This window comes from Hemitrygon akajei, chromosome 26 (genome assembly GCF_048418815.1).
Source record: "Hemitrygon akajei chromosome 26, sHemAka1.3, whole genome shotgun sequence".
Lineage (NCBI taxonomy): Eukaryota > Metazoa > Chordata > Chondrichthyes > Myliobatiformes > Dasyatidae > Hemitrygon > Hemitrygon akajei.
This window is the reverse complement of record NC_133149.1, coordinates 25,073,373-25,099,467: the sequence shown is the minus strand read 5'-3', so window position 1 is coordinate 25,099,467 and position 26,095 is coordinate 25,073,373. Positions and strand designations below refer to the sequence as shown.

General features: G+C 41.8%; 1 long non-coding RNA gene across 1 annotated transcript in view; it reads right to left on the bottom strand.

Annotated features, from left to right (window-relative positions):
• Positions 1-6,343: 6,343 nt before the first annotated feature.
• LOC140716680 (uncharacterized) overlaps positions 6,344-26,095 on the bottom strand; it is a 61,903-nt gene continuing 42,151 nt past the window's right edge. The window contains exons 2-3 of the long non-coding RNA XR_012096345.1: positions 7,152-7,379; positions 6,344-6,482 (exon numbers count right to left, since the gene is read on the bottom strand). This is a non-coding gene — a long non-coding RNA (uncharacterized lncRNA). The remainder of the gene's footprint in view (positions 6,483-7,151; positions 7,380-26,095) is intronic.

Genomic DNA, 26,095 nt, shown 5'->3' with positions numbered 1-26,095 from the left:
TATTTGCAGAGGTTTCTTTCTGCCTGACCATGCCATGCATACACACAATGGGTCAGCAAACCATTGGAAGTATGTCACGAAAAGCTAATCATTACGTCTTTTACATATTCTTGTAGAACAGCCAGAGAGAACAGAAATTGCTAACAACACTCGCAGCCAATCTCACCCCACCATAATCGCTGTTGTTGATCTCAGATCTTCCTTTACAACCTTGGCCAGCATTCAAGATTAATGCTCCACCCCCACCCCGACCCCTGGGATAATTAAGCTACTTCTGGAATTAAAACGGTATCCCTAGTTTGCCCACAATGCCCATCAGTCCAATTTGCCTGAATCCTGCCCTCCGTACACGGTTTAGTTCTGTCATGTTCCAACTGAACTGCAATCTTTCCTCATTCCACATTGGAATTTGGAAAGATATTAAAGGGAGCTGGAAACCCAGAGACTCTGTGGCCTTGACCACGTTTCAAATGACCATGGGCTTTTGGACAAGGAAAGGGAGATAAGACATATTAAAAGCAAAAAGGGAAACAATGAAGCTATGGTTAAAGGGAAACAAACTCACATGGAACAATGTGAAAGGACTGATTGTTGACTGCATGAATAAGTGGAAAAATTGATTTTCTTTTCATGCAAGAAAAAACAGATATGTCCATTGAACTCCTTCTTATAAGGTGAAGAATGGGCAGTGAAAGAGAATAAATGAAAGTAACATCTTAAATAGTCAGTGGTGTAAAGATATTAGGAATGTTGAAGGTCATTGGTAATAGGAAGAAATGTTTAGTCAGAATGGTTTAAATTAGTTCCAGTCCTGTTAGGCATAGCTGAAGATAACACTTCTGCTTTGCATTTGGATATTTAATGCTCTAATCAAATTCATACATTTATTGATTTCACTTGAAAAAGATATTGAAGTGTCAGCTTGGCTCAGTGATAGCACAGTTACCCCACAGCTGTAAGGTGTTGCAGTTAAGTCTACTTAAAGCCACTTGAGTACCTCATCTGGGCTTAGATATTGAGGAAACTTTGAATGAAACAATGGCTTTTATTGCTTGTGCAGGACTGAATAATTCCAAAAACATGAAAGGGCTATATAAATTCTTTATTTAAAGAAATTTTTGTTGAGAAAATAAGGAACAAAATACAGTAGATGCCAAAGTAATTTGATTTCTTACATATGGATCTCCTGTGTACTTATTTTTTCCCAGTCAATATTTACATGGAAAATGCACCTATTGTATGATATATTGCAATACAATTAGTGAGATCCGGCTATTGCATTTGTGCATGTTCACTAGCTTAAACCCTATACATCAAAAAATTTGCTCTGTAAAAGCACAAGACTCCAGATACCAAGGTATGGAGCAAAAATCAAACTGCAAGTCATGTAGCATCTGTGGAGACAAAGAATAAACATTTTGGGTCAAGACCCAAACTCAGGAGTGAAAATATAGACCACTGATAGCCAGTATAAAGAGCTGAAGGGGAGGACTGAGGAAGGGGCTGGCAGGTGTGGAGGGGAATGATGAATTCAGGTAAGGAGTGTGAAGGTGTGTAGCTGGGAGGTATCAGTTGGAGGTGGGAGGTTGATAGATAGAGGCAGATGAGGAGAGAGAGAAGCGAAGCACAGTTGGAGCCAAGTGGAGGGAAGGGAAGGTAGGGATAGAGACAAGCACTGGGAAATGATAAGTGAAGTTACAAAAAGCTGCAGCTGGTGGAATCTGATAAGTAAGAAAGGTGATAAGTTGAACCAGATAAGGAGCAATGGTGGGCAGATGGGACCAAATGGGGGGAGGGGAACAAAACTGGATCATTTCCTATGTGAATTTTGAGGAGGGCATCTATAGCTGAAGGTCTTCCTCATGTATTTTCCTTCCTTTCTGAAAAAGTCCTGAATGTATTGATATCCATTGGGAGTACTTTGACAGAAAGCAATAATCCACATTTATAGAATTTAATACATTGTTTAAAACAAATAGACATCTCTTCAATGCACAAGAACCTAATAGGAAAGTTCATTATTAACTTGGGTATGATGTTAGTTCTGAGATCAGAGGAAAAGGCAGATAATGTAGAAATATATGAGCAATCCACCTCAGGATTGGAGCATCTGCCAAATTCAGTGAAACAGCACCAAGGAACTGATTTAGGGAAGGAACCCATTTCTCTGCTGTATTTTGCTATGAATCTCTGGCTGTAGTGTTCTCGCACGGGTGTAAAAGAACTCTGAGCTAAACACCAAGTTTAAACTAGTCAATGAGGCAGTCCCAGTAAGATTAACCATTTACTGTTCACTCTTCCACATTAACGTATGGTGAAAACTGTTGATAAAACAATACAAAATATATTCAGTATTTGTTTCCTTCTTGACATCAAATTTACATCATAAATACTTGCAAAAGTAAAACTACAACAACTATATTACATTAAAGTGCAACATACAGTCAGAATCTACCTACACCATCGACTGGCTTTAAATACACTTCAACACAAACTATCCGCAACTCTTTAAATAACAAAAAACATAAACTTTATCAACCATTATTACTTTTAACAGAATTAGCGTTAACATTTTTCATTCAACATATCGATTATCTCATGAACTTACGGCGTTGCTTCTCTAATGTTTCTAGTGCGTAGAAAGAGAACTTTTCTCGCGCTGATCCTGCAACACATAAGCCCCCTCCTTCCCATTTTCCCACAAGACGCGGCAAAACCGGGTGTGACGTCATCGCATGCCGCAATATATCACAGACAACGAATTTACTTTAGACAATCTTAACTTTAACTAGAAAACAATAACAAATGAATTACTAAAGCAAAAATATAATAAACTAAACAAATGCCTTAAAGGCAACACACTGGCAATTGGTTGCATCTGCCCAACAGTGTCTTCTTTTCAACTAAGTGCCTTCTGATGATCCCTAAAAACTTCATCTACTGTATTTTGTTATCCATATAAGCTCTATCAACTGCTTTGTGTTAATCTAGTTATCACATTCAGAAAATTCTGCTATACCTGTCAAACATGTTATCCTTAAATGAATCCTTGATACAGGCACTTCAGCACTCACTTTTTTTATGTCAAATTGTGAATGTTAAGGCAAAATTACTCCTCTTCATTCCCTGCACAGAAGTTGTGCTTTTTATATGCCATGGTTTGCAGTAATTATTGCTGTGATATGCATGTCTCACATTTACTCCTCTCTCCACAATTACTGATGATAGCTTTATTATTTATCAGAGGGACATCTTTTAGGATAAGCTTTTCTGCCCAGCTGCAAAGGCTATGAGAAGCTGTTTGTGAGACATCTTCTGAAACAACTGAAGTTAAGGTACTCCTGCAACTGTTAAGTAAGGAATAACATGATTTTGACCTTGTGATGAAAATGAAGTGGCAATACTAGTCAGACATAGAGGGGAATTTGTTAGAGCCTGAGTTTCACATAGCTGCTGCTTTTGTGCTTGGTATTGGAGGTTATGTGTTTTACAGGTGTATTCACAAGTTAGTTCAACTCTGGGAGCTGAACGTCTAACGATACATGGTGTATCAGAAGGATAGGCAGGTAGGCAGAGGGGGTGACATTGCTTTATTGGTAAGAAATGATATTAAATCATTAGAAAGTGGTGACATAGGATCGGAAGGTGCAGAAGCTTTATAGGTTGAGCTAAGAAATAGCAGGGGTAAAAGGACCCTGATAGCAGTTATCTACAGGCCTCCAAACAGCTGCAGTGATGTGAACTACAAATTACAACAGGAAATAGAAAAGGCTTGCCAGAAGGGCAGTGTTATGATAATTGTAGGAGATTTTAACAAGCGAGTGGATTGGGAAAATCAGGTCGGCACTGGATCTCAAGAGAGAGAATTTGTAGAATGTCTATGAGATTGGTTTTGAGAACAGCTTATTGTTGAGCCCACTAGGGGATCAGCTGTACTGGATTGGGTATTGTGTAATGAACCGGAGGTGATTAGAGAGATTGAGGTGAAGGAACCCTTAGGAGGCAGTGATCATAACATGATTGAGTTCACTGTGAAATTTGAGAAAGAGAAGCCGAAATCCGATGTGTTGGTATTTCAGTGGAGTAAAGGAAATTACAGTGGCATGAGAGAGGAACTGGCCAAAGTTGACTGGAAAGGGACACTAGCGGGAAGGACGGCAGAGCAGCAGTGGCTGGAGTTTATGTGAGAAGTGAGGAAGGTGCAAGACAGATATATTCCAAAAAAGAAGAAATTTTTGAATGGAAAAAGGATGCAACCGTGGCTGACAAGAGAAGTCAAAGTAAAAGCAAAACAGAGGGCATACAAGGAAGCAAAAATTAGTGGGAAGACAGAGGATTCGGAAGTTTTTAAAAGTTTATGAAAGGAAACTAAGAAGGTCATTAAGAGGGAAAAGATGAACTATGAAAGGAAGCTAGCAAATAATATCAAAGAGGATACTAAAAGCTTTTTCAAGTCTATAAAGAGTAAAAGACAGGTGAGAGTAGATATAGGACAGATAGAAAATGATGCTGGAGAAATTGTAATGGGAGATAAGGAGATGGCGGAGGAACTGAACGAGTATTCTGCATCAGTCTTCACTGAGAAAGACATCAGCAGTATACCGGACACTCAAGGGTGTCAGGGAAGAGAAGTGTGCGCAGTCACAATTACGACAGACAAAGTACTAAGGAAACTGAATAGTCTAAGGGGAGATAAATCTCCTGGACCTGATGGAATGCACCCTCGTGTTCTGAAGGAAGTAGCAATGGAGATTGTGGAGACATTAGCAATGATCTTTCAAAAGTCAACAGATTCTGGCATGGTTCCAGAGGACAGGAAGATTGCAAATGTCACTCCGCTATTAAGAAGGGGGCAAGAAATAATTGGTTATTTGGGGAAATAAATAAGTATATATACTAAAGTTATTATGAACTCCATGGAGCATGTGGGGATCTTCCGATATCCAGGCACTCTTTCTTTTTTTTCTTTCTTTCTTTTTTTTCTATAGGGATGTTAGGGGGGAGGGGTTGAGGGGAAGGGGGAAGGGTATATATATATTTTTTTCATATATTTCCTTTTATTTCTGTAATTATTTGAAAACTCAATAAAAAAAAGTTTAAAAAAATGAAGGGAGCAAGGAAGCAAAAAGGAAATTATAGACCTGTTAGCTTGACATTGGTGGTTGGGAAGTTGTTGGAGTCAATCGTCAAGGATGAGGTTATGTATATAATACACCTGGAGGTGTATTGCAAGATAGGCCGAACTCAGCATGGTTTCCTTAAATGGGAGAATGGATCAACTCATGATTAAATGGCAGAGCAGACTCGATGGGCTGAATGGCCGACTTCTGCTCCTTTGTCTTATGGTCTTATTGTCTTAACACATGATTTGGAGATAGTGCAGTCACAGACACCTGGAAATACTCAGAGTGAACATATAGTTTAACAAATATCTTTCATTTATATAGACTGCATTATTCTTTAAGAGGTTGAGCTTCTAAAGTGTTGCTGGAGTTTCATCCAGGCAGAGTTGGAGTTGGAGCATTCACTCACACTCCTGTCTTGTAGTTAGAAGGTGCTTTGAAAGGCATTGGGAAGAGAAGTGATGAGTCATTCAATCTTAAGTTCCAACCTGTGACTGGTATGTGGTCCTATTAATTATTTGGTCAATGATTGTTCAGTTTCAGTTGTTACCATTATCTATTTGAGTGACTTCAATTTATGTTCAATTTAATAGGCAGTTTACTTCACTGTCAAATCCAGAAAGGCATGACTTCACACTTAGGTTATAATAGGTCCACTTTGGATGCACCACTCAAGCAAGTATTCAGTATGTTTTTGGCAAATTCCAATCCATAAATTTAGTGACTGATGTGTGGACCAAAGAGCTTAAATCTAATGTGAGGTGAGAATAATTGCTCTTGAACCAAAGCTGCATTTGAGCATCAAGGTATCCAGTAAAATAAAAGTCAATGGGCATCAAAGGGAACACATTCTAATGGCTGAAATGTTAACTTTTTAAAAAGAATATAGTTGTGGTTTTCAGAGTTTAGTTATCCCAACTCTGTGAAATTATAGTTCCTCAGAGATGGCCCAATCATCTTCAAATGCACCATCACTGACCTTCCTACAGTGTGGAGATATTGCAAAGAAGTTCAATGCCAGTTACAGCTCCTCAGCAAATGTGGCTATGCCTGCATGCAGTAAGACCAAAATGCAAAATTCAAGATTGTTTAATGTCATTTCCAGTACACGAGTGTAAGGGAAAACAAAAAAAAAATGTTACTCCAGCTCCGATGCAGCACAAAATAAACACAGTAGCATAAAGAACACAATAATAAATTGGCGTGAATGTTACCTCCTCCCTGATGGGAGTGGGACAAACAGTCCATGATGGGTGAGATCCTTCATGATGTTACCAGCCCTTTTTGGCATCTTTCTGCATATATGTCCTTGGTGGCGGGTAGGCTGGTGATGGTGACGCATTGGGCAGTTTGGACTACCTGTTGGCAACATTTAAGCAGAATCAAACTTATTATCACTGATATATGTCGTGACATTTGTTGGTTTGCAGCAGCAGTACAGTGCAAGATGTAAAAATTACTATTAAGTTATAATAAACAAATGAACATACAAAAAAATAAATAAATACTGCAAAATAGGAATAGCAAGGTAGAGTTTGTGGGTTCATGGACTATTCATAAATCTGATGGTGGAGGGGAAGAAGCTGCTCCTCAAAAAGATGCAAAAGGTTGAAAGGTTCATTTATCATCAGTATACAACTCTGAAATTCTTCTTCTCCAGACAGCCACAAAACTAAGAAAGAAAAGAACGGCAGCACTGATCATCAACCCCCAAATCCACACTCCCAGCATGAAAAAATGAACAGAAAAAGAACAGGCACATCGAGCCCCAAATCCCTCTCCCCCACACAAAAAACGAGAAAGAAAGGAAGAAAAACACAGAATATAAAAAAAACTAAAACTGAAAAGAAGTCCATAGTCCATAGTCTAAGTCCATATTCATATCCATATCCAAAACACAGAAAACCTGGGTAAGATTCTCCAGGCACTGGCAACAGAGCAATCCCACCAGCGATAAAAAGGCAGTCTCCCCTCTCTGGCAGCAGAGTGATTCCACCAGCGATCACAAGGCAGGCAGCTGGTGCTCACCTTCAGCATTCTCCTCGATGTTTCAATTTCCTTCATCACTTTAATTGGCAAACAATGGAAGCTTGAATTGGCGAAATGGAGTCAGATATCGACTCACGACCTGTCCCATAGTTTCCTCACGATGAGGCTCGTATTCGCTGCCTCTGCCTCCCAGAGTCCTCTCAGAGACTGCAGAGCGATGGATCACCCAAACTATCTCCAGACTTCAATCACAGGCTCTAACAGTTCCTAAAGATGTTCAAGACAAAAACCAGATGTAAAAGACATAACAGAAGTGAAATAAATATCTTCATCGTCTATCTACAAGATGTTGACTGTGGGAACATTGTACGCAGGCGCCATCTTCACCAGACATTGAGTGTGCATCTTCAGGATCCTGTACTTCCTTACTGACAGTAGTAATGAGAAGCGGGCATTTCCTGAATGGTGGCGGTCCTTCAGGATGTATTCTGCATTCTTGAGCACCTTTTGAAGGTGGCCTCGATGTCGGGGAGGCTAGTGCCCATAATGGAACTGGCTGAGTTTACAACCCTCTGCAGCTTTTACCCGTTCTGTGCATTAGTACATCCATACCAGGCGTTGATACAACCAGTCAAAATGCTTCACACTATACAGCTTTAGAAATTTGCTAGAGTCTTTGGTGACATACCAAATCTCCTCAAACGCCTAATGAAATATAGCTGCTGGCATGATTGCATCAATATGTTGGGCCCAGGTATAGATCGTCAGTGATGTTGACACCAGGGACCCAGGAACTAGGAGCTGCTGATTAAATTCAACTCAATTTTGTCAAGACTTTTATCAATTTTATCTACTTTCAAGACTTTCTGAGGCTTTTTGACCTACCATAGTTCCTACCTCTCCAATCTATGCAAAATCATCTAGTTCCCTCTTCATTCCTAATTCTAGCTTTTTCACATCTCTATTTTAACACCCTTAACTGCTCTTGCTCTGTAATTCCTCCCTGAAATATTTCAATTTTCTACCCTCAGACTTCATCTGATGCTTAGTGTGTATATCCTGGATAAAGTCTTTGATTTTTTGCCCTGGTGTGGCGTTGTGTACAATTTTGCCAGTTTGTGTTCTCCCCAGCATCAAGGACATCTTCAAAAGGTGACACCTCAAAAAGGTGGTATCCATCATTAAGGATCCCTATCACCCAAGATAAGTGTTCTTATCATTGCTCTTCTCATTGCTGTTATCAAGGAGGAGGTAAAGGAGACTGAGGACAATGTTTTAGGAAGAGCTTCTTCCCTGCTGTCATCAGATTTCTGAATGGACAATGAGCCCATGTACTGTACACTACCCTGCTGTTTTATTTAATTGTTTTGCTCTCTTCTTGCACTACTTATTTAATTTAATTTAATTTGTTTTATTAATACACATATATATATATATATTTATTGTAACTTCTATTTTTTCATTATTATGTATAGCAATGTACTAATGCCACCAAATAAACAAATTTCATGACATATGCCAATGATATTAAACCTGATTCTGGTTCTGATTCTGATTCTGCCTGTATATTCCCGATGTCGAGATCAAAATTCATCACAACACCTACTAACCTCCAAAATGTAGGAACCTCCCCTTCACCACAACCCCCTTCGGTTTTCTAATACATGTTACTTTAAAAATTCACATTTGGCATTACCTAACACATACACTTTGTGCAACTTGTTATTTTTATATTATCATTGCATAATATTGACCTTGTTTCTTCAATTTACTTTCTTAGATGCACATCCTGTGCAGAACGGATAGCTCATACTGAGTGTGTAATCCATCTGCGCAAAGTAATTTGGTGACATCTTGTGGTACAATCATAATGCCAGACAATTATTTTTATTTTTCTTGTCAATTTTAAAGTTTATTCCCTCAGAGGGACAAGACCATGAACCTGTAATTTATTTCAGCTAATTTGCATTCAGATTTATCTCTCCTGTTCAAGCCATATTGAAATATAACCTATTCCAACTGAAGTTATTGTGGATTCAGTTAGCTGGGGTAATGGGGTTTAACAGGAGAATCTGCTCTGAAATTAAGTATATAGTAATATTCAGCAAATCAAAAGAAGAGAAAATAGCCTTTGGTTCCTTTTAATTACCAGATTAATTGAAAGGTATCAGCGTGCATCCAGAAAAGCAATATCATAGTTTGAGAGAAGGCTGTTGAAAATTGCAAATCTAAACTATTTACAAAGGCAGTGGTTCATTAATTTTAATGAAAAACAATCACCAGGCTCAATAATTCTAAACCAGGATGGTTAGGATTCTTAAGTGCAGAGTGGAAGATGAATGGATAAATAAGAAGTCCTATGAGATTTTAATTCATTTCCATTTTCTCTTGAACTTCATGATAAAGCATCACTTCAACAAATAATGGAAGCTTGGAGTTTGCCAGGTTATGAATTGATAGAAGATACACTCAGTACATTACTGAAGATAATGGATAGCTGTTAGTGAATTACATACAGAACAAATGATGCCTAGGAGTAACAGCATGTCTATAAGCCCATTAAAGATTCTAAATTAATACTCTGGGTGATAGAAACAACAAATCTTAACTATCATCTACCTCCCACCCCAGTTTTAAAATCAGATTTCAACCTTTGTCACTTTCACTTGCCCATTACTCTTCATATTGTGTACTGCAGTCTCTGTGAAGTGCCTTATTGTAAGCTACATTTTGAAATCAGATCTAAAGGGCCGTTCCACTGTGTGTGGTGGTATCTGAGCAACAATCCCAGCACTGTCCTGGCAAATGGAGATAATAAACAATTGAAGATCAAAGAACTATGCCAATATTTTATTTAAACAGGGGAGTTCACCCGATATTACAACTGTCTCATTGTGACATTTTAATCAAAATAAATTTCCTGCCAAGAGTGAGATGTTTTTTGTCCTTTACTCTGAGGTGTTGAAAATGTCACTGCAATTACGAAAGAACAAAGGAGATTATCAGTTCTCTATCACAAACCATTCCATTGAGTTACATTGCAAATCAAGTCAGAAAGCACCTATCTTTTTCTTGGACAATCATAATAAAATTTGCTCTATTGTTTTAGAGAATCTCACTCTCTACTGAGGTTATTTTAAAATATTGTGTGTGTCAACAGATGCGGAAGGATTGAGATTCATTGTTAAATTTACTTTATCATCTTGAAATTGTAACAGGTGCCAGGTTTCTTTTATTTCATACTCTCCGCTAAAGGGTCACTGAAAACCCTCAGGTACAGTATTTCTGCTAATTGTATCAGGACCCCCAATGTCAGTCCTTTCCTCTAATTTGAATGAAGTAGACTTTGAGTGACAGTTCAGGGACATTTGGTGATGTGTACATGTAGCCTTTTTAAAAGCTGAGCTTGCTGAGGTATCAGGGGACCTCATGGAAATGTGAAGAATCCATGTGTCACGGATTTAAGTCTGCAACTTCTTGTGCTTTCAGAAACTGCACTGCTGTTTAAAGTGATCACTAAATGGAGATTGTTGAGGCCTGTGAAGGTGTTAGGTTCCCTGTTTGCAAAGCCCAAAAGTCAAAAGAAGATTTTAACTCCTATCCCATATAGATATCTATGGGTACCTTTGATATGGGGAGACAAGACTGTATCTAATTATTCTTCAGAAGAAAAGACTAGCTTGCTTCCCTGTTTAGTTCTGTGATGAGGTCCAGCTCCCAAAATCCACTGCTTAAGTGGTGGGTCATCCCTCATGACCAAGGTGGACATACTTCCAGCTAACAAAGTGGGTTCAAAACAGTTACTTTATTTTTAATGATACACCTTACACCTCCTTTGGTAAAGATGTACCGACCCGCCACCCAAGATGTCATCATAGCTCAGGCAAAGCCTGACTCTCTACCTGAAAGTACATAAAATGGGGCAGCAGTTGGGTCATGGAAGACACAAGCAGTATGCCTGAATTTGTAGTGTGTGAAGGAAGCGAAGTGGGTGCAGTTACTGTTACAAGAGAGAAGGTGCTCAAAAAGCTGAAAGATCTAATGGTACATCCGTCACCCGGACCAGAGGAACTGCACCCTAGGGTTCTGAAAGAGGTAGCATTAGAGATTGTGGTGGCATTAAAAATGATCTTTCAAAAATTATTGGACTCTGGCATGGTGCCAGAGGACTGGAAAATTGCAAATGTTACTCCACTCTTTAAGAAAGGAAGAAGGCAGCTGAAAGGAAATTATAGACAAGTTAACCTGACCTCAGTGGTTGGTAAGATGTTAGAGTCAATTGTTAAGGATGAGGTGATGGAGTACTTGGTGACACAGGACAAGATAGGACAAAGTCAGTATGGTTTCCTTCAGGAAAAACCCTACATGATGAACCTGTTGGAATTCTTTGAAGAGATTACAAGTAGGATAGATAAAGGGGATGCAGTGGATGTTGTATATTTGGATTTTCAGAAGGCCTTTGACAAGGTGCCACACATGAGACTGCTTACCAAGTTAAGATCCCATGGTATTACAGGAAAGTTACTAACATGATTAGAGTATTGGCTGATTGGTAGGAGGCAGCAAGTGGGAATAAAAGGATCCCTTTCTGGTTGGCTGCCAGTGACTAATGGTGTTCCGCAGGGGTCAGTGTTGGGACCACTTCTTTTTATGCTGTATATCAATGATTTAGATGGTGGAATAGATGGCTTTGTTGCCAAGTTTGCAGATGTTACGAAGACTGGTGGAGGGGCAGGTAGTGTTGAGGAAACAGGTAGGATGCAGAAGGACTTAGACATTAGGAGAATGGGCAAGAAAGAAGCAAATGAAATACAATGTTGGTCCATGCACTTTGGTAGTAGAAATAAATGTGCAAACTATTTTCTAAATGGGGAGAAAATCCAGGAATCTGAGATGCAGAAGGTCTTGGGAGTCCTTGTGCAGAACACCCTGAAGGTTAACTTGCAGGTTGAGTTGGTAGTGAGGAAGGCAAATGCAATGTTAGCATTCATTTCAAGAGGTCTAGAATATAAGACCAGGGATGTGATACTGAGGCTTTATAAGGCGCTGGTGAGGCTTGACTTTGAGTATTGTCAACAGTTTTGGGCCCATCATCTTAGAAAATATGTGCTGGCATCGGAGAAGGTGCAGAGGAGGTTCGCAAAGATGATTCCAGGTTGAAAAGGTTATCATACGAGGAACATTTGATGGCTGTGGGTCTGTACTGGCTGGAATTCAATAATTCAATACTTCATGGAGCGCAAAGCGCAGAAACAAATATCACTGTGATGATTGTACGCTCTAGTATCAATTGTTTGGTGACAATAAAGTAAAGTATTCAGAAGGATGAGGGTGGGATGTCATTGAAACCTTTCCAACGTTGAAAGGCCTAGACAAAGTTGATGTGTAAAGGATGTTTCCCATGGTGTGAGAGTCTAGGACAAGAGGGCACAGCCTCAGAATAGAGATGCAGCGTAATTTCTTTAGCCAAAGGCTGGTGATTTTGTGAATTTGTTGCCATGTGAAGCTGTGGAAGCCAGGGTTTTGTGTGTATTTAAGGCAGAGATTGATAGGTTCTTGATTGGACATGGCATCAAATGTTACGGGGAGAAGGCCAGGAACTGGGGTTGAGGAGGAGATAGAGAAAAAGGATTAGCTATGATTGAATGGAGGAGCAGACTCAATGTGCCAGATGGTCTAATTCTGCTCCTATGTCTTATGATCATGCCTAATATTTTTGAGTTGATTAAGAAATGAAGCATTCGGGTCTTCACAGTTTCAAAAGATGCATAAAAGCATCTCAGGTAGTTTTCTTTTGAGAGCTATCTGACTTCTGTGTGCATCAGCAAGCATTCAAAAAGTTCATCATTCCCAATACAAAGGACTCAAAATAATGAATAATTGAGAGCATGGGATTTGATGTTATTTACTGCTGTGATAACAGCATTTAATGATTTTTACAGCCAATCACTTTGTTTTTTTGTGACAAGATGTTATCTGTGAATTACTTTTTTTAAAAATTTTATTTCGCAACACAATGCGGAACATGCCCTTTTGGCCCAATGAGCCACATCGCCTAACGGCCCACCTATTTAATCCCGGTCTAATCACAGAACCATTTGCAATTACCTGTTAATCTACTAACTGATACATCTTTGGCCTGTGGAGGAACCCACGTGATCACAGGAAGAATGTACAAACATCTTACAGACGGAATCAAAAATGAACTTTGAGCTCCAACACTCAAGCTGTATTAGGTCCAGCTTTTTTTCAAGAAAGTAATAACCCTGTCATTGATGGTGCCCCATCTGTTGCACAAGCAGGAATGTTGGTGAGCAGAATGTCCTTCACTTTGAAAAAATGCTTAACATCCTGAAATATCGACACCCCCTTCATATCTGTTTCTAGTCCCCCTTCAAATGACAACTTTTGAAGCATGCTTTCATCTTTTATGTAGCGATCATAACCAGGAAGCAAAGCTTCATTGCCTGGCAAAATTGATTCATCCAACTGCATAGCAAATTCTGTTGACATATGTACGTTGTACAAAGAGGTTGGATAGATTTTTGCATAATAGGGGAATTAAGGGTTATGAAGAAATAGCAGGTAGGTGGAGATGAGTCCATGGCCAGATCAGCCATGATCTTATTGAATTGCGGAGCAGGCTCAACGGGCCAGATGGCTTACTCCTGCTCCTATTTGTTATGTTCTTATGTCTTCCACATTCTCAGACATTACATCTATTCGTCTTTGAACAGAGCTGTCACTGAACAGTCACAGGTGTCACTGAATTGCTTGAATTGTTTGGCCTGGTGACTTACGCAAAACCGTACTCCGAACCTCCCTTGCTGCTGGCAGAATCAGTTCTTCTCCAACTGTATGGGGCTTTCCAGATTTTGCAATGAGCAATGAAATGTTGTATGAAGAAAGCAAACCATCACTGCTTTGTTCTGAAGGGCTGGCAAACATTATTTAAAGAGTTTTCCGTTTCTGAAAGTTTTCACAAAGTGACCCAGTTCTTGTTTGTTTTATTGACTTTATGGACGGTTTCATTGTCTCATCTGAAAAAAAACTTTTTCACACAGCAGACACATTGGCTGCTGTTGGTTGCTTGTTGCTGGTATAAATCTATATTTCAGATACTTTACACTATACTGTCTACACTTCTTTTTCATTTGGTCGGCTTCTGCAATTTTCATTATGGATAGTCCAATCTCAAGTGCTGTGATCAATAAAGAGGAAAAGTTACGATGTCATTATTTTGTTTGTTTGTTATGTGCACGTCATAGGTGATCACTGTTTTTCCATGACCATGATTGTTCCTGGCAAATGTGTCCACAGGAGTGGTTTGCCATTGCCTTCTTCTGGGCAGTGTCTTTACAAGACTGGTGACCCCAGCCATTATCAATACTCTTCAGAGGTCGTCTGCCTGGCATCAGTGGTCGCATAACCAGGACTTGTGATATGCACCAGCTGCTCATATGACCATCCACCACCTGCTCCCTTAGCTTAAGATGACCCTGATTGGGGGGGAGGGGGTGGCTAAGCAGGTGCTACACCTTGCCCGAGGGTGATTTGCAGGCTAGAAGAGGGAAGGAGCAGCTTACATCTCCTTTAGTAGAGATGTATCTTCACCCCGCCACCCAATTGTGTACAATTCTGCCATAATCTCCCTGCTCTTATTTTATATGCTTAGGCAAATAAAAGAGAGAATCTATCTGCCCAATCACAGTTAGGGATTTGCGGTTCCCCCATTCCTCCATATTTCTCACATTATGCAATTTTCTTGCCTTGTTGCTTCACCCAAATCTATTTCATATATTAGTCTCCTGCCCAGCTTTGCAGAACACCTGTTTTCTTTCCACAGGGGCAACCCTAAGGTGGAGCTAGAGTAAGGGGCATCTCTGACCTCTCCTCCTCAGTCAGTATCCTACATTGTGTCAGATTACCAGAAGTCCGGCTGACTTGAGAATTTGAGCTACGGAACATTTCCAAAGATAGGGGATAGAGTTTTCTTTGAAGGTAGTCAAATCTCCTGTTTCTATAAGTAGAAAATTTCAAGAATTCAGAAACTGGAAACTTCTGAATAAATTGAAAATACTAGAAACTCTCAGTAGGTCAGGCAGCATCTGTGGATGTAGAAGTGGAATTAATGGTTCCGTGTTGGTGACATTCACTCAAATGATAAAGGGTTAATTCTGTTTTCCTTTCTTCAAGTGTTGCATCATCTGCTGAGACTACCTGGGGTCTGGGGTGACTACCACTTCCAATCACGCTGAGAAGCTCTTCTTAACTCTACCCATCGTTTCTTCTTCTGGCTTTGAATTGAATTTTCTAACTTCCCACCAATTCTGTGATTTTCATCTATAGACTCTGAAAATAGACATTGCCAAAGATTTACTGTAAATCCTTGCACCTAATATTCACAGTTACTCAACAGAGGATGTGTTTCTTGTGGCAGTTGGTGAGATTCCATCTTCTTCAGAACATACTGGTGCAATTCTACACTGCCGTCTCATAGCGGGCAACCTCACGTCAGCCATTACTGTCTGGCTTGATGCAGCACCCTTTCACAATATATGGAAACTACAGTGAACAGTCAGGTCAACAGAAAAAGTCATTGGCTACGGTTTACCATCACTGTAGGACTTGTATGTGTCCAGGACAAAGAAGTGGGCAGGAACAATCATTGAAACACTTCCCACTTTACAAATTGCCTTTTCCAAAAGGTCTCTTCTGGAAAGCACCGTAGGCCTATTAAAACAAAATCTTCACACCATTTAAAAAGTTTCTCCCCGCCCCCCCCCCCCCAGGCAATTAACCTGAGCACACATTCTAGTTAGACCCTCTCCAATCCCCTTTATTACACCTTCACTGCACTGAAATTTAAATACTTTAAACCACTCTTTAAAATGCTGCTACATTATAAATGCATGCTGGTATTTATCTATTTATGCACATTTTATTCCATATCTGTCCTGTAACCTCCAACTTTTATATAATTCTTTTTCTTCATAATTGTTGAATGTTGTGTTTTGTTGCATGTTGCGCCAACACACCACTGCAAGTTCCTTAAACGTGTGAATATATATGGCAAATAAAATTGATCCTTAATTCCACCTTCTCTGGGAAGTGGATTATGTATGTTAACATGATCATCATTAAAATCCATGTTGACTCCCTCTAATTATTTTCTCTGTCTCAATATTTGCTTGTATCATTTTTAATTAAATATTCTGAAACTTTTCTGAACAAATATGTTTAACTTATTGACCTGTAATTACTTAGATTAGCTCTGCTTCTTTTGTGAAAATAGATATTACATTCTGTACTCCTCATTGTCTGGTATACTGACACTCACTCTGAATAAATCTCTTGGGACTCTAGTGTTCTTCCTTCATTTCCCTTTGGTTTCATAGATGTATTTAACCATATCCCAGCCCTGTGTTTTCCTATAACTCAACTAGCCATTATAGTACTTCCATTTTTATTGTTATAGTTTATTACAAACACTCAAGATTTAGCCATTTGCTACTATCCTGACTCCATCAAGAATCTTCTCCACAAGACCTTTGCTAAAATCCTGGGTAAGTGTCTCTTTTAGTTCTTCTAGTCTAAGTACTTTCATTTGTCTAAATTTGGTGGCTATGGCTTCACTTTGCCCACATCAGTAGTACTTTGCATCTTTTAATATTGGAGAGCATAGCTCTGCTTCCTTTCAGAGCCATGAGATGGAAAATTCATTTAACCCTGAATAAGTTCCATTTGTAACATTTTCCAGGCTGAATTGATTTTTAGGAAGTTCATTACACACTTTCTGTCAAGAGTGACCCTCGTGACCCTGATTCAACATTTGGCTGGAGAAGCATAAGATGATGTCATTTCTCTTTTGGAGTATCGCCAGGAATATAATATTATCCAAAGTATCTTGGCTACTCCTGGGACAACGTGGCTTCAATTCCATAGAGTCCAGATGAGAGACCTACAGGTAAATCTAAATATACACAAGTAATGCGAGTGTGAACCCTGCAAAAACCCACTCCCCAAAGCCCATTTTCCCTTCTCTTCCCGAACCTCCTTTTGACATCCTCCCTTTATCTGCCACAGCCAACCTCAACCACTCCCTCCCCACCAACTATTCACATCTCCATTCCCAATTTTTCCTCCTTCAACTATTCTGCCAGTGTCCTTAATCCTCTATTCTTATTGCTGATGTCCTCAATCCCTATATTAAGAAACTGAATCAGATTTTCACACAAATACTGAATCGATATAAACAAGAATAGGTATCATCTGATATCAATTGCAGAGATATGGTTGCCATGTGACCAAAGTTCAAAGTTCAAGGTTCAAAGTAAAATTTATTATTAGAGTACATACATGTCACCACATGCAACCCTGAGATTTTGTTTTTTTGCGGGTATACTGAGCAAATCTATGTTGTTCGTCCTTCAGAGTCGAAGACGACCACGACTTCTGTCAGGTGGAGGGTTTGTGACTATGGGTCCGGAGGTGACTGGTGAGGCCAATCCAGGTCCTGAAAGCTCGCCCACATGTGGGACACATGAGGGTAGGTGCTGCAGTGGAAGTGGAGGTAGCTCGAGCCTTGCGTGTGACACGTTTCCTCTGAGCCTCTGCAGTGTGTCTGATTTCTGCTACATCCGCTCCTTTAGTGGTCCTGCTCCACCAGGTTGGGCGGTCCAGTGCAAGTGATTCCCAGCTACTGGGATTGATGTTGAGGTCTTTGAGGGACACTTTGAGGCAGTCTTTGAAACGTTTCTTCTGCCCTCCAACTGTGGGCTTGCCCTGGCTCAGCTCTCCATACAGCAGCTGTTTTGGTAGTTGACTGTCAGACATCCTGACGACATGGCCAGCCCATCTGGCTTGGGCTTTCTGTAGGAGGGTGTAGACGCTGTGGGTGCTAGCCCGCTCCAGGACCTCCGTGTTTGGGACTTTGTCCTGCCATTGTACATGGAGAAGTCTGCGGAGGCAGCTCAAGTGGAAGTGGTTGAGCTGTTTAGCGTGTCTGCTGTAGACAGTCCAGGTCTCGCTGGCATAGAGGAGGGTGGTGAGAACCACTGCTCGGTAGACCTTCAGCTTGGTGGTAAGGCTGAGTCCTCTCCGCTCCCATACATTCTCACGGAGTCTCCCAAAGGCGGCCCTGGCTTTGGCAATTCTGTTGCTGATCTCTGCATCTATGTTCACCGCTCGTGATAGAGTACTGCCCAGATAAGTAAAGCTGTCGACTGCCAGTAGCTTCTGCCCCTTTACTGTGATGTGTGGTTCCTGGTAGGGGTTTCTGGGTGCGGGCTGGTACATAACTTTGGTCTTTTTGGTGCTGATTGTAAGTCCAAGGTTGTCACAGGCTCGGGAGAGGCAGTCCATTTCTCGCTGCATCTTCTGTTCTGTGCTGTCGTTGAGGGTGCAGTCATCAGCGAATAAGAGGTCTCCGACGACGGTCTCCTTTACCTTTGTAACAGCCTGCAGACGCCGGAGGTTGAATAGCCCACCGCCAGTCCTGTATCTGACGTGTATACCATCCTGACAATTGCGGAAGGCATCAGTCAGCATAGCAGAGAAGACCATGCTAAAGAGTGTAGGGGCGAGAACGCATCATTGCTTCACACCGTTCGTCACTGGGAAGGCTTCTGACTGGTTACTATCATCCAAAACTTTCACCATCATGCCATCGTGGAGCTGCTGAACAATCGTGATGAACCTGCTAGGGCAGCCAAACTTCTCCATTATCTTCCATAAGCCATCTCTGCTGACCGTATCAAATGCCTTGGTCAGATCGACGAAGGTCATAAAGAGGTCGCTGTGCTGCTCCTGACATTTTTCCTGGAGTTGACGTGCAGCAAATATCATGTCGACAGTTCTACGCTCTGCACGGAAGCCACGCTGGCTTTCTGGGAGGAGACCTTGCTCAAGGTGTTGGAGAAGACGATTAAGCAGGACACGAGCCAAGATCTTCCCAGCTATGGACAGGAGGGAGATTGTCACAAGACTGGCAGTTGCCTTTCCTCTTGTAGATGTGGACTATGCTGGCATCTTTCAACTGTTGCAGGACCTTTCCTTCGTTCCACATAGACTGGAAGAGCTCTGTCAGCTTCTGCATTATGACTGGGCCTCCTGCTTTGTAGACTTCAGCAAGGATTGCATCTGATCCTGGTGCTTTGCCTGATGGCTTTCCTGACTTCTTCTTCTGTGGGGAGGTTGTCAAGGTCCAGGTTGATCTCCAGCTGAGGTAGGCGAGCAATGGCCTCATCATTGATTTCGGCAGGGCGGTTGAGGACCTGGTTGAAGTGTTCAGCCCATCTCTCCAAAATCTGCTTTTTCTCTGTCAGTAGCCAAGTCTCATCTGCACTGAGGAGGGGGGAGGAGCCAGAGGACTGAGGTCCATACATAGCCTTCAAAGCATCGTAGAAACACTTTGTGTCGTGACTGTCTGCGTAGCCCTGGATCTCATCGGCCTTATTGCTGAACCAGATATCCTGCATCTCACGGAGTTTCTTCTGCATTTTCCGTCTTGCACTGGCGAAGGCATCTATCTTTGCTTGTGATGTGGGATCGTTCTGGTGCGCTCTGAACAGTTGGTGTTTCTCTGACAACAGTGCCTATATCTCCTCGTCGTTCTCATCGAACCAGTCTTGATGTCTACGGATTGCTGGTCCGAGGTGTTCGAGAGCGGTAGAGCAGACTGCATCTCTGAAAGCCGTCCACTGCTCTTCAGTGCTGGTGTGGTCATCCTGGGGTGTGTCAAGCAGCCTGCTATCTAGGTCTTCACGAAATTCTTCTGCAACTACGCTGCTCTTCAGCTTGGAGACATTGAGCCTCTTTGCAGTCTTCTGACATTGGGGTCTTCTCACAGGCAGGATGCGAAGTTTAAACTTGGACACTATGAGTCGATGATCCGTCCAGCAGTCGGCACCACACATGGCCTTTGTCACTCTCACGTCTTGCCAGTCCCTCTTTCTGGTGATGACATAGTCAATCAGATGCCAGTGCCTGGAGCGTGGATGCATCCAAGATGTCTTGTTATGGGTAGAGAGGCGGAATAGGGTGTTGGTGATGACAAGGCCATGCGTAGCGCATGTCTTGAGGAGCAGCAGGCCATTGCTGTTACACTTGCCAATACCATGTCTTCCAAGAATCCTTTCCCAGGTCTGGTAATCTGTCCCCACTCTGGCGTTAAAGTCCCCGAGGACAATAAGCTTCTCTGACTGTGGGACTGCTGCTATGAGGGCATCAAGTTCTTCATAGAACTTATCTTTGATGTCATCTGGGTTGGTCATCATTGGGGCATATGTGCTGATCAACGTTGCACTCCTCTTATTGCCAAGTGGGAGCTGAAGCATCATCAGGCGATCGTTGATGCCCTCTGGAAGCTTGGCAAGCTTATGAGCGAGGTGGGATCAGATGGCAAATCCAACGCCAGCCTCTTGTCGTTCAGTGCTGCTGCGACCGCTCCAGGAGAAGGTGTACCCACCACCACGTTCTGTAAGCTGGCCCTTGTCTGCTAGGCGTGTTTCACTGAGTGCTGCAATGTCCACATTATAGCGGGCTAGTTCTTTGGCGACCAGTGCTGTTCTTCTTTCTGGTCTGACAGCCTTGGCGAAGTCAAGCAGAGTTCGCACGTTCCACGTGCTAAGGTTGAGCACCTTCACTTTTGTCTTCTTTGTAGTTCGACTACTGAGTGGGATCCCCACCAGCCGCGGTGTGCTGGCCAGGGTAAGATGAAGCAGGCTATGTTCGAGGCACCTTTTCTAGCCCCTTCCTCCATGGAGGTGAGCAGAGCGATTCCTAAAGAGGACTGCTCAGACACCCAGGGGGCTGCCGAGCTCCACTGCTGCTTCATTCCAGCGGAGAACGACCCAATGCCCTGGGCCGCCTGTGTGCAGGTTTGTGTCTACAGCTTCCAGTGTATCCACACCTGCTGCTTCGCCACTCGCCCATCGCCACAGGACTTGAAGTTTTTTAGCGGAATGGGTTTGGAATCGTGACTTGTGCTTGACTTGGATTAAAGTGAGGGAGAGTTGCGCAAATCATCATACTCTCTCTCTCATCCCGACCTATCTGTATCCAGTTGCAAGACAGAGTCGAGACGGCTGGAGATAAGTCGGGATGCAGTGGATGGCCAGCAGTGTCCTACATCTCTCACTGTGCCCTGATTGAGCTCCACAACGTTTTGCTGGGTCCGCCTTTCTACTCATTGGACTGCCAAGTGGTGGTCTCCTCCGCGTAGTCCGCCGAATTCAGTCTTCACATGCGTAGGTAGACAAGCCCTAACTCACCGAGGGTTTGAGGCCCATCGGCTACCCTCACCAGGTTTTGCCGGCCAGTCGAAGCCGTTGCCCGGGGTGTGGCCGCTGTTACATGCAAACAGCTACGAGGAACCACTGGTGAGAGCTGAGTGTCAGGTGAGGACCAATGCGGACGAACTACTCAGAAGAGTATGACGTGTTCCCCGTCAGAGGTACTATCTCTCCCTGACACCCCATACACCCCGTAAATCTATAGAACAGTAACTGTTAACAGGATCTGTAAACAGTAGACATCAGGAAATGTAAACTGTAAACAAACTGTGCAAATGGAGATAATAAATAAAGGGAAATAAATAACGAGCATGAAATAACAAGATAAAAGAGTCCTTAAATATGTGTAGTTATCCCCTTTTGTTCATGAGCCTGATGGTTGAGAGGTAACATCTGTTCTTGAACCCTGTGGTGGGAGTCCTAAGGCACTTGTACCTGCTACCCGATGGCAGCAGCGAGAAAAGAGCATGGCCTGGGTTGTGAAGATCTTTGAAGATTGATGCTGCTTTTCTATGGCAACGTTTCATGTAGATGTGCTCAATGTCTGGGAGGGTTTTACCTGTGATGTACTGGGCTGAGTCCACTAACTTTTGGTGGATTTTTCTGCTCAAAGGCATTGGTATTCACATACTAGGCCATAATGCAGATTGTGGAGGAAACCAAGGCTGGAAACTAAAGAAAGGAGATAGGGTAGTTCTGTTAATGAAGATATTACTTCAATGGTGAGGAATGGTGCTCATCAAATCACAGTATCAGCTTGGAATAAGATAAGCAATAGTAAAGAGTATTAAATAGCACCACCATTTACACATCCAATGGTGATGTTAATGAAGGTATTGTAAAAATGATGGGGAATTTTAATCATCATATAAATCAGTGATTCCCAGAGTGGGTGATATTGCCCCCGGGAGTGGTGGTAGTTTCTAAGTGGGGTGATACAGATAAAAGAGGTGTGAGGGGCGTGGGGGTCGCTCATTAGCGAGGGCGGCAGTTGAGGGATGACTGGCTTTATTTAAGAAATGAGTTACTGATTATAAGCATTTGATCCTCAATGTCTCATAAATGGTTACAATGATCATATAATTACAGAAGAACAAGAGGAGATCTTATAGAAACATATAAAATTATGAAAGGGAAGTATAAAATAGAGGCAGGAAAGTTGTTTCCACTGGTAGGTGAGACTAGAACTAGGTGACATGGCCTCTAGATTCTGGGGAGTAGATTTAGGACGGAGATGAGGAGGAACTTCTTTTCCCAGAGAGTGGTGAATCTGTGGAATTCTCTGCCCAGTGAAACCATGGAGGCTACCTCAGTAAATTTATTTTAAGGCAAGTTTGGATAGATTTTTGCACAGCAGGGGAATTAAGAGTTATGGGGAAAAGACAGGTAGGTGGAGATGAGTCCATGGCCATATCAGCCATGATCTTATTGAATGGCAGAGCAGGCCTGATGGGCCAGATGGCCTACTCCTGCTCCTATTCCTTATGTTCTTATGTAGTCACGTTACCTCTTGCTAACCCACCGTTCTCTTAGACTTTACTTGAAAGATGTTATAGTTTTTGAAAAGCAATGTGATACTTCTGTATTTAGCATATAATGAGACATCTGGACTGAAGAAATCGTAATATTTCTGAGCCCAGGCTGCTCGTTAATGCCATTCCCTACTGCAGTGCAGTGTTAGCTAGTGCAATTCACATACTCTTAGCATGCAGTGACAAAATTCCTGTGAATCAGGGTATAGCATTCAAAGGCATAAAGTTTCGAATCTGGCTTTTAGAATGGTCCTGACTTCACCTCTCTAGCCCATAAGACCATAAAACCTTAAGACATAGGAGCCGAATTAGGCCATCTGGCCCATCGAGGCTGCTCCTCCATTCAATCATGACTGATCCTTTTTCTCTATCTCCTCCTCAACCCCAGTTCCTGGCCTTCTCCCTGTAACCTTTGATGCCATGTCCAATCAAGAACCTATCAATCTCTGCCTTAAATACACACAAAACCCTGGCTTCCACAGCTTCACATGGCAACAAATTCCACAAATTCACCACCTTTCAGCATTCCTCGGCATCCCTGTTTTGAAAGGTCGCTCCTCTATCCTGAGGCTGCGACCTCTCGTCCTAGACTGTCCCACCATGGGAAACATCCTTTCCACATCTACTCTGCCAGGCCATTCAACATTTGAAAGGTTTCAATGAGATCCACCCTCATCCTTCTGAATTCCAGCGAGTACAGACACCTCGTATGATAACCCTTTCATTCCTGGAATCATGCTTGTGAACCACCTCTGCACCTTCTCCAATGCCAGCACATCTTTTCTTAGATAAGAGGCCCAAAACTGTTCACAATACTCAAGGTAAGCCCTCACCAGTGCCTTATAAAGCCTCAGCATCACATCCTTGCTCTTATATTCTTGAAATGAATGCTAACATGGCATTTGCCTTCCTCACCACGGACTCAACCTGCAAGTTAACCTTCAGGGTGTTCTGCACAAGGACTCCCACATCCCTCTGCATCTCAGATTCCTGTATTTTCTCCCCGTTTAGAAAAATAGTCTACACATTTATTTCTACTACCAAAGTGCATTTTCCAACATTGTATTTCATTTGCCACTTTCTTGTCCATTCTCCTACTCTGTCTAAGTCTTTTTGCATCCTACCTGTTCCCTCAACACTACCTGTCCCTCCACCAATCTTCGTAACATCTGCAAACTTGGCAACAAAGCCACCTATTCCACCATCTAAATCATTGATATACAGCATAAAAAGAAATGGACCCAACACTGACCCCTACGGAACACCACTAGGCACTAGCAGCCAACCAGAAAGGGATCCTTTTATTCCCACTCGCTGCCTCCTACCTATCAGCCAATGCTCTAACCATGTTAGTAACTTTCCTGTAATACCATGGGCTCTTAACTTGGTAAGCAGCCTCATGTGTGGAACCTTGTCAAAGGCCTTCTGAAAGTCCAAATATACAACATCCCCCTGTATTAGGCATGACATTGCTTATCTGTCAGTTATTCACAGTTTAATGAAATTGCAAGGAAGTTATTTGAATCATTTCAAAATCAAATGATTCGTCTCCATACTTTTGTCCAAGTTAACCCTATTTAAGTGTAACATTGGCTGCTGTGACCTTTTCCAAATTCTGAGCATCTCAGAGTTGGAAAGAAAGAAAGAATACAAATATACTGTGCCCACGTAGGTGAGCTGCATATAGACATGTCATAGAGATTTCAGGATCTTCTCTCAATCCAAATTCCAGATTGGGTAATAAATCTATTCCTGACCACTTGTAATGAGGAATTAACAAGAGAGGTGGAGGAAGAACTGATTTTGCTACAAAATGACTTTGAGCTGAAGCTGAGGTTCAAAGAAATCATAGCAAGACTTTTGGTTGCAGAGATAACCAATTCTTTTTACATTATATGTCAAATGATTTGGATGATGGAATCGATGGCATTGTTGCAAATTTGCAGATGATATGAAGATAGGTGGAGAGGCATGTAGTTTTAAGGGAATAGAGAGGGTACAGAAGGACTTACACAGATTTGGAGAATGGCAAAGAAATAACAGAAGGAATACAGTACCGGGAATTGTACGGTCATGTGCTTTGGCAGAAGAAATGAAAGGTTTGAGCATTTTCTAAATGGAGAAAAAGAACAAAAAAAACTGAGGTGCAAAGGGACTTGGGAATCCTTGTACAGGATTCCCTAAAGGTTAATTTGCAGATTGAGTCTGTGGTGAGGAAGGCAAATGTAATGTTAGCATTCATTTCAAGAGGACTAGAAATATAAAAGCAAGGACGTAATGTTGAAATTTTATAAAGCACTGGTGAGGCCTCATTTGGAGTGTTGTGAGCAGTTTTATGCCCCTTATCTTAAAGAGGATGTGCTGATACTGAAGGGGGTTCATGAAAATGATTCCAGGATTGAATGACTTGTCATATGAAGAGCTCTGGGTCTGTATTCACTGGAATTCAGAAGAATGAGGGGTAACCTCATTGAAACCTATTGAACAGTGAAAGGCCTTGATAGAGTGGATGTGGAGAGGATGTTTCCTATGGCAGGAGACCAAAGGATACAGCCTCAGGGTTTCCTTTTAGAATGGCGATGAGGAGAATTTTCTTTAGCAAGAGGGTAATGAATCTGTGGAATTCATTGCCACGGGCAGCTGTGGAGGCCAAGTCATTGAGCATATTTAAAGCAGAGGTTGATAGATTCTTGATTGGTCAGGGCATGAAGGGATACAGGGAGAAGGCAGGAGATTGGGGCTGAGAGGAAAATTGGATCAGCCATGATGAAATGACAGAGCAGACTTGATGGGCCAAATGGCTTAATTCTGCTCCTATATCTTATGATCTTATGGTCTTATAAATCTCTGAATGCTCTTCTGCACTCCGGAGAAAGGTCAAGATGTTCTTTATTGTCTGTCCAACATCATACTTAGTGCAGCGCAGTTTCAGTGCAGTTGCCAAACTTTTCAAAGCAATGAAACAGACTGGAAATGATTGAACGTGGGGATCTGAGACTCCTTCTGAGTGACATTCAGCCTGATGTTCAGAAAATGTTATCACTGCACCAAGCAATGAAATAGTGAATAGTTGGACTACTAATGTACGCTCTAAAATTGTTCATGAAAATATTTTTACTGTAATTGCATAAATAAATGATTTTATTTGTAACTTTAA